General features: G+C 56.5%; 1 long non-coding RNA gene across 2 annotated transcripts in view; it reads right to left on the bottom strand.

Annotated features, from left to right (window-relative positions):
• Window positions 1–1,858: 1,858 nt before the first annotated feature.
• LOC125754755 (uncharacterized) overlaps window positions 1,859–16,087 on the bottom strand; it is a 49,653-nt gene continuing 35,424 nt past the window's right edge. The window contains exons 2-3 of one of the 2 annotated variants that reach the window (XR_007409561.1): window positions 12,340–12,376; window positions 1,859–1,933 (exon numbers count right to left, since the gene is read on the bottom strand). This is a non-coding gene — a long non-coding RNA (uncharacterized LOC125754755). The remainder of the gene's footprint in view (window positions 1,934–12,339; window positions 12,377–16,087) is intronic. The other variant, XR_007409562.1, reaches the window with a different exon arrangement.

Genomic DNA, 16,087 nt, shown 5'->3' with positions numbered 1-16,087 from the left:
GGACCTAGTGAATATACACGATCTGGACCTCATATGGACCTGGTGACTCTGGTCCCTACCTGGGCTTCATCGGGACACGGTTCCTCTGCATGGCCTGCAGGTTGGCCTCACCTGGACCTGGTGAGAGGGGTTGTCACTTGGGCCTCACACATGCCTGTTGACACAGGTCCCCACGTGGGCCTCACTTCGACCTGGTGAATCTGGTCCTTACCTGGTCCTCACCCGGAACTTGTAACTCTGATCACCACCTGGGCCTCACCTGGGCCTGGAGAATCTGGTCCCCATCTGTGCCTCACCCAGTCCTGTTGACTTTGTTACCCACCTGGCCCTGATTGCTGTGGACCCCTTCTTGTCCTCACCTGGAACTTGTGACTCTGATCCTAACTGGGCCTCACCCAGATCTGGTGACTCTGGTACTCACCTGTGGACCATTATGACCTGGATACTCTGTTCCACACCTGAGCCTCACCTGGACATGATGACTCTGGATCCCCTCTGGGCCTCAGCCTGACATGGGGACTCTGGTCCCCATCTGGATGTCACCCAAACCAGGTGGATCTGGTACCCCTCAAGGCCTCAACTTGACCTGGTGACTCTGGTCCTCAATTGGGCCTCACCTGGGCCTAGTGAATATGCTTAATCTGGGCATCAGTTGGACTTGGTGACTCTCGTTCCTACCTTGGCATCATCGGGACATGCATCTACTGCATGGCCTGCAGGTTGGCCTCAGCTGGACCTTGTAACTCTGGTCCCTACCTGGGCATCACCGGGACAGTGTTTCTCTGCGTGGCCTCCAGGTTGGCCTCACCTGGCCCTAGTGATTGGGGTTGCCACCTGGGGCTCACCCATATCTGGTGACACAGGTCCCCACATGGGCCTCACTTGGACCTGGTGAATCTGGTCCTTTCCTGGTCCTCACCCGGACCTGGTAACCCTGGTCACCACCTGGGAATCACCTGGACCTGGTGAATCTGGTCCCCCTCTGGGCCTCACCTAGTCTTGTTGACTTTCTTCCCCACCTGGACCTGATTGCTGTGGACTCCTCTTGGCCTCAACTGGATCTGGTGACTCTGATCCTAACTGGGCCTCACACAGATCTGGTGACTCTGGTCCTCACATGTGGACCGTTATGACCTGGATACTCTGTTCCACACCTGAGCCTCACCTGGACATGATGACTCTGGAACCTCTCTGGTCCTCACCCTGACCTTGTGACTCTGGTCCCCATCCGGATGTCACATAGACTAGGTGAATCTGGTATCCCTCTAGGCCTCAACTTTACTGGTGACTCTGGTCCTGACCTGGGCCTCACGGGGACCTAGTGAACATGCTCCCAACCTGCGCCTCATCTGGACCTGGTGACTGGTTCTACCTGGGCATCATCGAGACATGGTTACTCTATTCCCCACTGGGACTGACCTGATCCTGGTAACTCTGGTCCTGACTTTGGCCTCTTCTGTACCAGGTGACTCTGGCTCCACCTGGGCCTCACCTGTAACTGGTGACTCTGATCCTAAGCATGGCCTCACCTGACCTGGTGTCTATGGTTTCCATCGGTACCTCACCTGGTCCTCATGTCTCTGGTCCAAATGGGACTCACCAGGACCTTGTATCTGGTACCCACCTGAGTAGCATCAGGATATGGTTACACTGTTCACTAACAGTGACCCTGCCGGACCTATTAACTCTCGTCGTCACCTTGTCCACACTTGGACATGGTGACACTGGTTCCCACCAGGGTCTCACCTGGACATGGTGACTCGGATCCCCACCTGGTCCTCACCTGTAACTTGTAATTCTCGTTCCCAATGGACATCATGTGGACCTGGTGGCTGCAGTGTTTCTAGCTTCTCATGTACCTCGTGACTCTGGTCCCCACCAGGGCCTCACCGGGACTTGGTGAGTGTGGTTGCCACCTGCACCTCACCAGGACCTCTTGATTCTGGTCTCCACCTGAGACTACCCTGGATCTGGTGACTGTGGTCCCCACAAGGGCTTCAACTGAATTTGGGGACTCCAGTCCCCATCTGGGCCTCACCTGGCCCTGTTGAACATGGTCCTCAACTGGGCATAATTGGGACCCAGAGACTGTGTTCCACAACTGGACCTCACCTGGACCAGGTGACTCTGGTCCCCCTCTGGGTCTCAACATACTCTAGTGACTGTCAACCACACTTTGGCCTGACATGAACCTGCTGACCCCGGTTGCCACCAGCGATTGACCTCGAACAGTTGACTCTGATTCTTTCAAGGGCCTCCCCTGTACCTGGTGATCATGGTCCCCACTTGGGCCTCACCTGGACGTGGTGACTCTTGTCACCACCGGAGCTCACCTGGACCTGGTTACTGTGTTCCACCTGGGCCTCAGGTAGACCTGTTGACCATGGTCCCCAAGCAGGCCTCACATGGACCTGTTGCCTCTGATCCCCACCAGGGCCTCACGTGTACCTGGTAACTCTGGCCCTCACCTAGGCTTCATCTGGACCTAGTGACTCTGGTCCCTACCTGGGCTTCACCTGGATCTGGTGACTCTGGTCCCCACCTGGAATTCACCTGAATCTGGTGACTCTGGTCCCCAGCTGGACCTCTCCTGGACCTGGTGACTCTCTTTCCAACATGGAGCTCACCTGGATCTGGTGACTCTGGTCAAGTTTGGCCTCACCTGGACCTGGTGTCTCTTGTCCCCACTTTCACCTAACTCAGAACTGCTGAATCTTGCCCCACGTAGGCCGCAACCACACCTGGTGACTCTTGTCCCCAGCTATGCCTCAATTCGCCCTGATGAATCTGGTTCTGACGTCGGGCTCACATGGACCTGGGACTCAGCTGGATAGAGTGGCTCTGGTTCCCACAAGGGGCACACCTGATACTGGTGATTGTGGTCTTATTCTATGCCTCACCAGGACCTAGTGATTCTGTTCCCCATCTGGGCCTGCATGGCCCTAGGGACTCTGGTCCTCACCCAGGCATCATTGGGACCTGGATACTCTATGCCACACCTGGGCCTACTTTTGACCAGGGACCTCTGGTCCCATTCTGGGCCTCAAACTAAACTGGTTACTCTGGTTCCCCCTCTGAACCTCACCCTTACCTGGTGACTCTGGTCACCCCTTGGGCTTCACTTGAGCCTCGTGAATCTGGTCCTTAGCTGGTCCGCATCTGGATCTGGTGACTGGTGGCCACCTGGGCCTGACCTGGACTTGGTGAATCCTGTTGCCAACTGCGCTTCACCTGGACCTTCTGACTGTGGTCACAACTGGACCTCACCCTGATCTGTTGGCTCTGGTTCCCATATGGGGCTCTCCTGGACCTGGTTCCTGTGGTCTCCTTCTGGCCTCAACTGGAACACAATGACTCTGATCCATATTTGGTTCTCTCCTGGACCTGTTGACTCTGGTCCTTACCTGGGCATCATTGGGACCTGGATACTCTCTATATACCTGGGCCTCACCTGAACCTGGTGACTGTGGTCCCACCTGGGCCTCACCTGGACGAGGTGACTGGTTCCCACAGGGACCTCACTTGGACCTGGTGACTCAGGTCCTCATATGGGCATCACGGGACCAGGATTCTCAGTTCCACATCGGGGTCTCATCTGGACCTAGTGATTCTCGTCCCCCTCTGGGCCTCACCCTGACGTGGTGACTCTGGTCCCCACCTGGATATCACCAGAACCGGGTGACTCTGGTCCCCCTCTGGGACTCACCCGGAGCTGGGGACACTGGTCCTCAACTGGGCATCAACAGGACCTGGTGAATCTACTCCTCACTAAGGCCTCGTCTGGACCTTGTGACTCTTTTCCCACCTGGCATCAATGGGACATGGTTACTCTTTCACAACTGGGCCTCACATGGCCCTGATAACTTTGCTCCACACTTTGGCCTCAACTAGTCCTGATGACTCTGGTCCCCCGACCTAGGCCTCACCTGGTCCTGGTGACTGTGGTCCCACCTGGGCCTCACCTGGACCTGGTGACTGTGGTCCCCACCTGGGTCTCACCTGGACCTGGTGACTCTCGTTCCCACATGAACCACACCAGGATCTGGTGACTGTGTTGTTTTTGTAGAATCATTTTTAACTGGTGACTCCAGTCCCCACTAGGTCCTCACGTGGATCGGGTGACTTGGTCTGCAGGTTGGCCTCACCTGGACCTGGTGAGTGGGGATGCCTCTTGGGCCTCACCCATAATTGGTGACTCAGGTCCCCATGTGGGCCTCTTCTACCTGGTGAATCTGGTCCTTACCTGGTCCTCTCCCAGACCCGGGGTCTCTGGTCACCACCTGGGCCTCACCTGGACCTGGTGAATCTGGTCCCCATTTTGGCCTCACTCAGTCCTGGTGACTTTGTTCCCCACCTTGACCTGATTGCTGTGGACTCTTTCATGGCCTCACCTGGACCTGGTGACTCTGATCCTATCTGCGTGTCAGCCAGACCTGGTGACTCTGGTCCTCACCTGGGCATCATTGGTACCTGGTGACTCTGTTCCACACCTGAGCCTCACATGGACATGAGGCTCTGGATTCTGGAACCACACTGGGCCTAACCCTGACCTGGTGACTCTGGTCTCCATCTGGATGTCACATGGACCAGGTGATTCTGGTACCCCTCTAGGCCTCAACCAGTTCTGGTGACTCTGGTCCTCAACTAGGCCTCACCTGGACCTATTGAATATGCTCCATCTGGGCCTCATTTGGACCTGGTGTCTCTTGTAACTACCTGGGCATCATCGGGACATGGATCCACTGCATGGCCTGCAGGTTGGCCTCAGATGGACCTGGTAACTCTGGTCCCTACCTGGGCATCACCGGGACACGGTTCCTCTGCATGGCCTCCAGGTTGTCCTCACCTGGCCCTAGTGAGTGGGGTTGCCACCTGGTGCTCACCCATACCTGGTGACACAGGTCCCCCCGTGGGCCTCACTTGGACCTGGTGAATCTGGTCCTTACCTGGTCCTCACCCGGACCTGGTAACCCTGGTCACCACCTGGGAATCACCTGGACCTGGTGAATAGGTCCCCATCAAGGCCTCAACAGTCCTGTTGACTTTCTTCCCAACCTGGACCTGATTGCTGTGGACTCCTTCTTGGCCTCAACTGGAACTAGTGACTCTAATCCTAACTGGGCCTCACCCAGATCTTGTGACTCTGGTCCTCACCTGTGGACCATTATGACCTGGATACTCTCTTCCACACTTGAGCCTCACCTGGACATGATGACTCTGGATCCCCTCTGGGCCTCAGCCTGACATGGTGACTCTGGTCCCCATCTGGATGTCACCTAGATCAGGTGAATCTGGTACCCCTCTAGGCCTCAACTAGACCTGGTGTCTCAGGTCCTCAACAGGGCCTCAACGGGACCTAGTGAATATGCTCCCCACCTGTGCCTCATCTGGATCTGGTGACGCTGGTTCTATCTGGGCATCATCGGGACATGGTTACTCTGTTCCCCACTGGGACTGACCTGATCCTGGTAACTCTGGTCCTGACTTTGGTCTCTTCTGTACCAGGTGATTCTGGCTCTAACTGGGCCTCACCTGTAACTGGTGACTCTGATTCTAAGCATGGCCTCACCTGACATGGTGACTGTGGTTCCCATCCGGACCTCACCTGGACCCATGTCTCTGGTCCCACCTGGGCCTCACCAGGGCCTGGTGTCTCTGGTACCCACCTGGGTAGCATTAGGATATGGTTACACTGTTCACTAACAGTGACCCAGCCGGATCTATTAACTCTGGTCTTCACCTGGGCCACACCTGGACATGGTGACACTGGTTCCCACCTGGGTCTCACCTGGACATGGTGACTCGGATCCCCACCTGGTCCTCATCTTTAACTGGTGATTCTCGTTTCCACATGGACATCCTGTGGACCTGGTGGCTGCAGTGTTTCTAGCTTCTCATGTACCTCGTGACTCTGGTCCCCACCAGGGCCTCACCGGGACCTGGTCAGTGTGGTTGCCACCTGCATCTCACCTGCACCTGGTGATTCTGGTCTGCACCTGAGACTACACTGGATTTAGTTACTGTGGTCCCCACCTGGACTTCACCTGGATTTGGGAACTCCGGTCCCATCTGGGGCTCACCTGGCCCTGTTGACCATGGTCCTCAACTGCGCAAAATTGGGACCTGGTGACTGTGTTCCACAACTGAACCTCACATGGACCAGGTGACTATGCTCCCCTCTGGGTCTCACCGTGCCCTAGTGACTGTGAAGTCCCCTTTGGCTTGACTTGGACCTGCTGACCCTGGTTGCCACCTGCGCCTAACCTCGAACTGTTGACTCTGGTTCTTTCAAGGGCCTCTCCTGTAACTGGTGATCCTGGTCCCCACCTGGACCTCACCTGGACGGGGTGACTCTTGTCACCACGGGGGACTCACCTGGACCTGGTTACTGTGTTCCACACCTGGGTCTCAAGTGCACCTGTGGACCATGGTCCCCAAGCCGGCCTCACATGGACCTGTTGCCTCTGATCCCCACCGGATCCTCACGTGTACCTGGTAACTCTGGTCCTCACTTGGGCCTCATCTGCACCTAGTGACTCTGGTCCCCACCTGGGCTTCACCTCGATCTGGTGACTCTGGTCCCCACCTGGACTTCACCTGGATCTAGTGACTCTGGTCCCCACATGGACCTCTCCTGGACCTGGTGACTATCTTTCCAACATGGACCTCACCTGGATGTGGTGAATCTGGTACTCAGTTTGGCCTCACCTGGACCTGGTGTCTCTCGTCCCCACTTTGACCTAACTCAGAACTGCTGAATCTTGCTCCACCTAGGCCGCACCCAGACCTGGTGACTCTTGTCCCCAGCTATGCCTCAATTCGACCTGATGAATCTGGTCCTCACGTGGGCTTCACATGGACCTGGGACTCAGCTGGATAGAGTGGCTCCGGTTCCCACAAGGGGCTCACCTGATACTGCTGAATGTGGTCTTTTTCTATGCCTCACCAGGACCTAGTGATTCTGTTCCCCATCTGGGCCTGCATGGCCCTTGTGACTTTGGTCCTCAACCAGGCATCATTCGGACATGGATACTCTATTCCACACCTGGTCCTCACTTTGACCAGGGACCTCTGGTCCCATTCTGGGCCTCAAACTAAACTGGTTACTCTGGTTCCCCCTCTGGGCCTCACCCTTACCTGGTAAATCTGGTCACCCCTTGGGCTTCACTTGGGCCTGTTGAATCTGGTCCTTAGCTGGTCCTCACTTGGATCTGGTGACTGATCACCACCTGGGTCTCACCTGGACTTGGTGAATCCTGTTGCCACCTGCGCCTCACCTGGACCTTGTGACTGTGGTCCCACCTGGACCTCACCTGGATCTGGTTGCTCTGGTTCCCATATGGGGCTCTCCTGAACCTGGTCCGTGTTGTCTCCATCTGGCCTCACCTGGCACACAATGACTCTGATACATATTTGGGCCTCTCCTGGACCTGATGACGCTGGTCCTTACCTGGGCATCACTGGGACCTGGATACTCTCTTATATACCTGGGCCTCACCTGGACCTGGTTACTGTGGTCCCACCTGGGCCTCACCTGGACGAGGTGACTGGTTCCCACAGGGACCTCACCTGGACCTGATGACTCAGGTCCTCATATGGGCATCATGGGACCTGGTTTCTCAGTTCCACATCGGGGCCTCACCTGGACCTAGTGATTCTCGTCCCCCTCTGGGCCTCACCCTGACGTGGTGACTCTGGTCACCCCTGGATATCACCAGAACCGGGTGTCTCTGGTCCCCCTCTTGGACTCTCCCGGAGCTGGGGACACTGGTCTTCAGCTGGGCCTCAACAGGACCTGGTGAATCTACTCCTGACTTAGGCCTCGTCTGGACCTTGTGACTCTTTTCCCACCTGGCATCAATGGGACATGGTTACACTGTTCTCCACCTGGGCCTCACCTGGACATGATAACTTTGCTCCACACTTTGGCCTCAACTGGTCCCGATGACTCTGGTCCCCCCAACTAAGCCTCAATCTGGACCTGGTGACTGTGGTCCCCACCTGGGTCTCACCTGGATCTGGTGACTCTCGTTCCCACATGAACCACACCTGGACCTGGTCACTGTGGTCCTCTTGTAGACTCACATTTACCTGTTGACTCCGATCCCCACTAGGGCCTCACCTGGATCTGGTGACTCTGGCCTGCAGGCTGGGCTCACCTGGACCTGGTGAGTGGGTTTGCCACCTGGGCCTCACCCATACTTGGTGACTCAGGTCCCCACTTGGGCCTCTTGGACCTAGTGAATCTGGTCTATACCTGGTCCTCCCCCAGACCCGTGGACTCTGGTCACCACCTGGGCTTCACTTGGACCTGGTGAATCTGGTCCCCATCTGGGCCTCACCCAGTCCTGGTGACTTTGTTCCCCACCTGAACCTGATGCTGTGGACTCTCCCTTGGCCGCATCTGGAACTGGTGACTCTGATGCTATCTGCGCGTCACCCATACCTGGTGATTCTGGTCCTCACCTGGGCATCATTGGTACCTGGTGACTCTGTTCCACACCTGAGCCTCACCTGGACATGATGATTCTGGATGCCCTCTGGGCCTCACCCTGACATGTGGACTCTGGTCCCCATCTGGATGTCCCCTAGACCAGGTGAATCTGGTACCCCTCTGGGCGTCAACTAGACCTGGTGACTCTGGTCCTCATCTGGGCCTCACCTGGACCTAGTGAATATTCTCCCCACCTGCGCCTCGCTGGACCTGGTGACTCTGATTCTACCTGGGCATCATTGGGACATGGTTACTGTATTACCCACTGGGACTGACCTGATCCTGGTAACTCTGGTCCTGACTTTGGTCTCTTCTGTACCGGGTGACTCTGGCTCCACCTGGGCCTCACCTGTACCTGGTGACTCTGATCCTAAGCATGGGCTCACCTGACCTGGTGACTGTGGTTCCCATCGAGACCTCACCTGGACATCATGTCTCCGGTTACACCTGGGCCTCACAAGGACCTGGTGTCTCTGGTACCCACCTGGGTAGCATCAGGATATGATTACACTGTTCACTAACACTCAACCAGCCTGACCTAACAACTCTGGTCTTCACCTGGGGCACACGAGGACATGGTGACACTGGTTCCAACCAGGGTCTCACCTGGATATGGTGAGTCGGATCCCCACCTGGTCCTCACCTGTAACTGGTGATTTTCGTTCCCACATGGACATCATGTGGACCTGGTGGCTGCAGTGTTTCTAGCTTCTCATGTACCTCGTGTCTCTGGTCCCCACCGGGGCCTCTCCGGGACCGGGTGAGTGTGGTTGCCACCTGCACCTCACATGGACCTGTTGATTCTGGTCTGCACCTGAGACTACCCTGGATCTGGTGACTGTGGTCCCCACCTGGGCTTCACCTGGATTTGGGGACTCCGGTCCCCATCTGGGCCTCACCTGGCCCTGTTGACATGGTCCTCAACTGTGCAAAATTGGGACCCGGTGTCTGTGTTCCACAACTGGACCTCACCTGGACCAGGTGACTCTGGTCCCCCTCTGGGTTTCACCGTGCCCTAGTGACTGTGAACCCCACTTTGGCCTGACTTGGACTGCTGACCCTGGTTGCCACCTGCGCCTGACCTCGAACTATTGACTCTGGTTCTTTCAAGGGCCTTCCCTGGACCTGGTGATCCTGGTCGGACCTGGCTCACAACTGGACGTGGTGACTCCTGTCACCAATGGGGAATCACTTGGACCTGCTTACTGTGTTCCACACCTGGGTCTCAAGTAGACCTGTTGACCATGGTCCCCAAGCCTGCCTCACATGGACCTGTTGCCTCCGATCCCCACCGGATCCTCACGTGTACCTGGTATCTCTGGTCCTCACCTGGGCCTCATCTGGACCTAGTGACTCTGGTCCCCATCTGGGCTTCACATGGATCTGGTGACCCTGGTCCCCACCTGGACTTCACATGGATCTGGTGACTCTGGACCCCACCTGGATTCTCCTGGACCTGGTGACTCCCTTTCCAACATGGACCTCACCTGGATGTGGTGAATCTGGTACTCAGTTTGGCCTCACCTGGACCTGGTGTCTCTCGTCCCCACTTTGACCTAACTCAGAACTGCTGAATCTTGCCCCACCTAGGCCGCACCCAGACCTGGTGACTCTTGTCCCCAGCTATGCCTCAATTCGACCTGATGAATCTGGTCCTCACGTGGGACTCACCTGGTCCTGGGACTCAGCTGGATAGAGTGGCTCTGGTTCTCACAAGGGGCTCACCTGATACTGGTGACTGTGGTCTTATTCTATGCCTCACCAGGACCTAATGATTCTGTTCCCCATCTCGGCCTGCATGACCCTAGTGACTCTGGTCCTCACCCAGGCGTCATTGTGACCTGGATACTCTATTCCACACCTGGGACTCTCTTTGACCAGGGACCTCTGGTCCCATTCTGGGCCTCAAACTAAACTGGTTACTCTGGTCCCCCCTCTGGGCCTCACCCTGCCCTGGTGACTCTGGTCACCCATTGGGCTTCACTTGGGCCTGGAGAATCTGGTCTTTATCTGTTCCGCACCTGGATCTGGTGACTGGTCGCCACCAGGGCCTCACCTGGACTTGGTGAATCCTGTTGCCTCCTGCGCCTCACCTGGACCTTGTGACTGTGGTCCAACCTGGACCTCACCTGGACGAGGTGACTGGTTCCCACAGGGACCTCGCCTGGACCTGGTGAATCAGATCCTCATATGGGCTTCATGGGACCTGGTTTCTCAGTTCCACATCGAGGCCTCATCTGGACCTAGTGATTCTCGTCCCCATCTGGGCCTCACCCGGACGTGGTGATTCTTGTCCCCACCAGGATATCACCAGAACCGGGTGACTCTGGTCCCCCTCTGGGACTCACCCGGAGCTGGGACACTGGTCCTCAGCTGATCCTCAACAGGACCTGGTGAATCTACTGCTCACTTAAGCCTCGTTTGGACCTTGTGACTCTTTTCTCACCTGACATCAATGGGACATGGTTATTCTGTTCCCCACCTGGGCCTCACCTGGACATGATAACTTTGCTCCACACTTTGGCCTCAACTGCTCCTGATGACTCTCGTCCCCCCACCGAGGCCTCAATCTGGACCTGGTGACTGTGGTCCCCACCTGGGTCTCACCTGGACCTGGTGACTCTCGTTCCCACATGAAACACACCTGGACCTGGTGACTGTTGTTTTCTTGTAGACTCACATTTACCTGGTGACACCGGTCCCCACTAGGGCCTCACGTGGATCTGGTGACTCTAGCTGGAGGTTGGCCTCACCTGGACCTGGTGAGTGGGGTTGCCACCTGAGCTTCACCCATACCTGATGACTCAGGAACCCACGTGGTTCTCTTGGACCTGGTGAATCTGGTCCTTAGATGGTAAACTCCCCGACCCGGGGATTCTGGTCACCTCCTGGGCCTCACCTGGACCTGGTGAATCTCTACCCCATCTGGGCCTCAACCAGTCCTGGTGAGTTTGTTCCCCACCAGGACCTGATTGCTTTGGACTCTTTCTTGGCCTCACCTGGAACTGGTGACTCTTATCCTCTCTGCGCGTGACTCAGGCCTGGAGACTCTGGTCCCCATCTGGATGTCACCTGGACCAGGTGATTCTGGTACCCCTCTAGGTCTAAACCATATTTGGTGTCTGTGGTCCTCAACTGGGCCTCGTCTGGACCTAGTGAATATGCTCCATCTGGGCCTCATTTGGACCTGGTGACTCTCTTCCCTACCTGGGCATCATCGGGACAAGGTTCCACTGCATGGCCTTTAGGTTGGCCGCACCTGGACCTGGTAACTGTGGTTCTACCTGGGCATGATGGGGACGTGGTTACTCTATTCCCAGTGGGACTGACCTGATCGTGGTAACTCTGGTCCTGACTTTGGCCTCTTCTGTGCCATGTGACTCTGGCTCCTCCTGGACTTCACCTGTAAGTGGTGACTCTGATCCTAAGCATGGCCTCACCTCACCTGGTGACTGTGGTTTCCATCGGTACCTCACCTGGACCTCATGTCTCTGGTCCCAACTGGGAGTCACCAGGACTTGTATCTGGTACCCACCTGAGTAGCATTAGGATATGGTTACACTGTTCACCAACAGTGACGCGGCCGGACCTATTAACTCTCGTCTTCACCTGGTCCACACTTGGACATGGAGACACTGGTTCCCACCAGGGTCTCACCTGGACATGGTGACTCATATCCCCACCTGCTCCTCACCTGTAACTTGTAATTCTCGTTCCCTCATGGACATCATGTGGACCTGGTGGTTGCAGTGTTACTAGCTTCTCATGTACCTCGTGACTCTGGTCCCCACCAGGGTCTCACCGGGACTTGGTGAGTGTGGTTGCCACCTGCACCTCACCAGGACCTGGTGATTCTGGTCTCCACCTGAGACTACCCTGGATCTGGTGACTGTGGTCCCCACCTGGGCTTCACCTGAATTTGGGGACTCCGGTCCCCATCTGGGCCTAAACTGGCCCTGTTGACCATGGTCCTCAACTGTGCAGAATTGGGACCCGGTGACTGTATTCCACAACTGGATCTCACCTGGACCAGGTGACTCTGGTCCCCCTCTGGGTCTCACTGGGCCCTAGTGACTGTGAACCCCACTTTGGCCTGACTTGGACCTGCTGACCCTGGTTCCCACCTGCGCCTGACCTCAAACTGTTGACTCTGGTTCTCTCAAGGGCCTCCCCTGTACCTGGTGATCCTGGTCCCCAATTGGTCCTCAACTGGACGTGGTGACTCTTGTCACCACCGGGGACTCACCTGGACATGATTACTTTGTTCCACACCTGGGCCTCAGGTAGACATGTTGACGAGGGTCCCCAAGCCGGCCTCACGTGGACCTTTTGGCTCTGATCCCCGCCGGGGGCTCACGTGTATCTGGTAACTCTGATCCTCACCTGGGTCTAATCAGGACCTAGTGACTCTGGTCCCCACCTGTACCTCACCTGGATCTGGTGACTCTGGTCCCCACCTGGAGCTTTCCTGGACCTGATGACTCTCTTTCCAACATGGACCTCACCTTGATCTGGTGACTCTTGTCCTCAGTTTGGCCTCACTTGGACTGGTGTCTCTGGTCCCCACTTTGACCTAACTCAGAACTGCTGAATCTTGCCCCACCTCGGCCGCACACAGACCTGGTGACTCTTGTCCCCAGCTATGCCTCAATTCAACCTGATGAATCTGGTCCTGACGTGGGGCTCACATGGACCTGGGACTCAGCTGGATAGAGTGGCTCTGGTTCCCACAAGGGGCACACCTGATACTGGTGATTGTGGTCTTATTCTATGCCTCACCAGGATCTAGTGATTCTGTTCCCCATCTGGGTCTGTATGGCCCTAGTGACTCTGGTCCTCACCCAGGCATCATTGGGACCTGGATACTCTATTCTTCATCTGGGCCTCACTTTGAACAGGGACCTCTGGTCCTATTCTGGGCCTCAAACTAAACTGGTTACTCTGGTTCCCCACTGGGACTCACCCTTACCTGGTGACTCTGGTCACGCCTTGGGCTTCACTTGGGCCTGGTGAATCTGGTCCTTAGCTGGTCCGCATCTGGATCTGGTGACTGGTGGCCACCTGGGCCTCACCTGGACTTGGTGAATCCTGTTGCCACCTGCGCCTCACCTGGACCTTCTGACTGTGGTCCCAACTGGACCTCACCTGGATCTGTTGGCTCTGGTTCCCATATGGGGCTCTCCTGGACCTGGTTCCTGTGGTCTCCATCTGGCCTCACCTGGAACACAATGACTCTGATCCATATATGGTCCTTTCCTGGACCTGTTGACTCTGGTCCTTACCTGGGCATCATTGGGACCTGGATACTCTCTATATACCTGGGCCTCACCTGGACCTGGTGACTGTGGTCCCACCTGGGCCTCTCCTGGACGAGGTGACTGGTTCCCACAGGGACCTCACCTGGACCTGGTGACTCAGGTCCTCATATGGGCATCATGGGACCAGGGTTCTCAGTTCCACATCGGGGCCTCAACTGGACCTAGTGATTCTCGTCCCCCTCTGGGCCTCACCCTGATGTGGTGACTCTGGTCCCCACCTGGATGTCACCAGAAACGGGTGACACTGGTCACCCTCTGGGAGTCACCCGGAGCTGGGGACACTGGTCCTCAGGTGGGCCTCAACAGGACCTGGTGAATCTACTCCTCACTAAGGCCTCGTCTGGACCTTGTGACTCTTTTCCCACCTGGTATCAATGGGACATGGTTACTCTTCCCACTTGGGCCTCACATGGACATGATAACTTTGCTCCACACTTTGGCCTCAACTGGTCCTGATGACTCTGGTCCCCCGACCTAGGCCTCAATCTGGACCTGGTGACTGTGGTCCCCACCTGGGTCTCACCTGGACCTGGTGACTCTCGTTCCCACATGAACCACACCAGGTCCTGGTGACTGTGTTTTTCTTGTAGAATCACTTTTAACTGGTGACTCCAGTCCCCACTAGGGCCTCACGTGAATCGGGTGACTTGGCCTGCAGGTTGGCCTCACATGGACCTGGTTAGTGGGGATGCCACTTGGGTCTCACCCATACATGGTGACTCACGTCTCCACCTGTGCCTCTTGGACCTGGTGAATCTGGTCCTTACCTTCTCCTCTCCCAGACCCGGGGACTCTGGTCACCACGTAGGCCTCACCTGGACCTGGTGATTCCGACCCCATCTGGGCCTCACTCAGTCCTGGTGACTTTGTTCCCCACCTTGACCTGATTGCTGTGGACTCTTTCATGGCCTCACCTGGACCTGGTGACTCTGATCCTATCTGCTTGTCACCCAGACCTGGTGACTCTGGTCCACACCTGGGCATCATTGGTACCTGGTGACTCTGTTCCACACCTGAGCCTCACCTGGACATGAGGCTCTGGACTCTCGAACCACTCTGGGCCTAACCCTGACCTGGTGACTCTGGTCTCCATCTGGATGTCACCTGGACCAGGTGATTCTGGTACCCCTCTCGGCCTCAACCATGTCTGGTGATTCTGGTTCGCAACTGGGCCTCACCTGGACCTATTGAATATGCTCCATCTGGGCCTCATTTGGACCTGGTGACTCTAGTCCCTACCTGGGCATCATCGGGACATGGATCCACTGCATGGCCTGTAGGTTGGCCTCAGCTGGACCTGGTAACTCTGGTCCCTACCTGGGCATCATCGGGACACGGTTCCTCTGCATGGCCTCCAGGTTGTCCTCACCTGGACCTAGTGAGTGGGGTTGCCACCTGGGGCTCACCCATACCTGGTGACACAGGTCCCCACGTGGGCCTCACTTGGACGTGGTGAATCTGGTCCTTACCTGGTCCTCACCCGGAACTCCTAACTCGGGTCACCACCTGGGAATCACATGAACCTGGTTAATCTGGTCCCCATCTGGTCCTCATCCAGTCCTGGTGACTTTGTCACCCCACCTGGACCTGATTGCTGTGGACTCCTTCTTGGCCTCACCTGGATCTGGTGACTCTGATCCTAACTGGGCCTCACCCAGATCTGGTGACTCTGGTCCTCACCTATGGACCATTAGGACCTGGATACTCTGTTCCACACCTGAGCCTCACCTGGACATGATGACTCTGGATCCACTCTGGGCCTCACCCTGACATGATGACTCTGGTCCCCATTCGGATGTCACCTAGACTAGGTGAATTTGGTATCCCTCTAGGACTGAACTTGACCTGGTGACTCTGGTCCTGAACTGGACCTCACGGGGACCTAGTGAACATGCTCCCCACCTGCGTCTCATCTGGACCTGGTGACTCTGGTTCTACATGGGAATCACTGGGACCTGGATACTCTCTTATATACCTGGGCCTCACCTGGACCTGGTGACTGTGGTCCCACCTGGGCCTCACCTGGACGAGGTGACTGGTTCCCACAGGGACCTCACCTGGACCTGGAGACTCAGGTCCTCATATGGGCATCATGGGACCTGGTTTCTCAGTTCCACATCGGGGCGTCACCTGGACCTAGTGATTCTCGTCCCCCTCTGGGCCTCACCCTGACGTGGTGACTCTGGTCCCCACCTGGATATCACCAGAAACGGGTGACACTGGTCCCCCTCTGGGACTCTCCCGGAGCTGGGGACACTGATCCTCAGGTGGGCCT

This window comes from Canis lupus, unplaced genomic scaffold, assembly GCF_003254725.2.
Source record: "Canis lupus dingo isolate Sandy unplaced genomic scaffold, ASM325472v2 SANDYSCAFF062, whole genome shotgun sequence".
Classification (NCBI taxonomy): domain Eukaryota; kingdom Metazoa; phylum Chordata; class Mammalia; order Carnivora; family Canidae; genus Canis; species Canis lupus.
The sequence above is the reverse complement of the archived record's forward strand: the minus strand, read 5'-3'. Positions and strand labels throughout refer to the sequence as shown.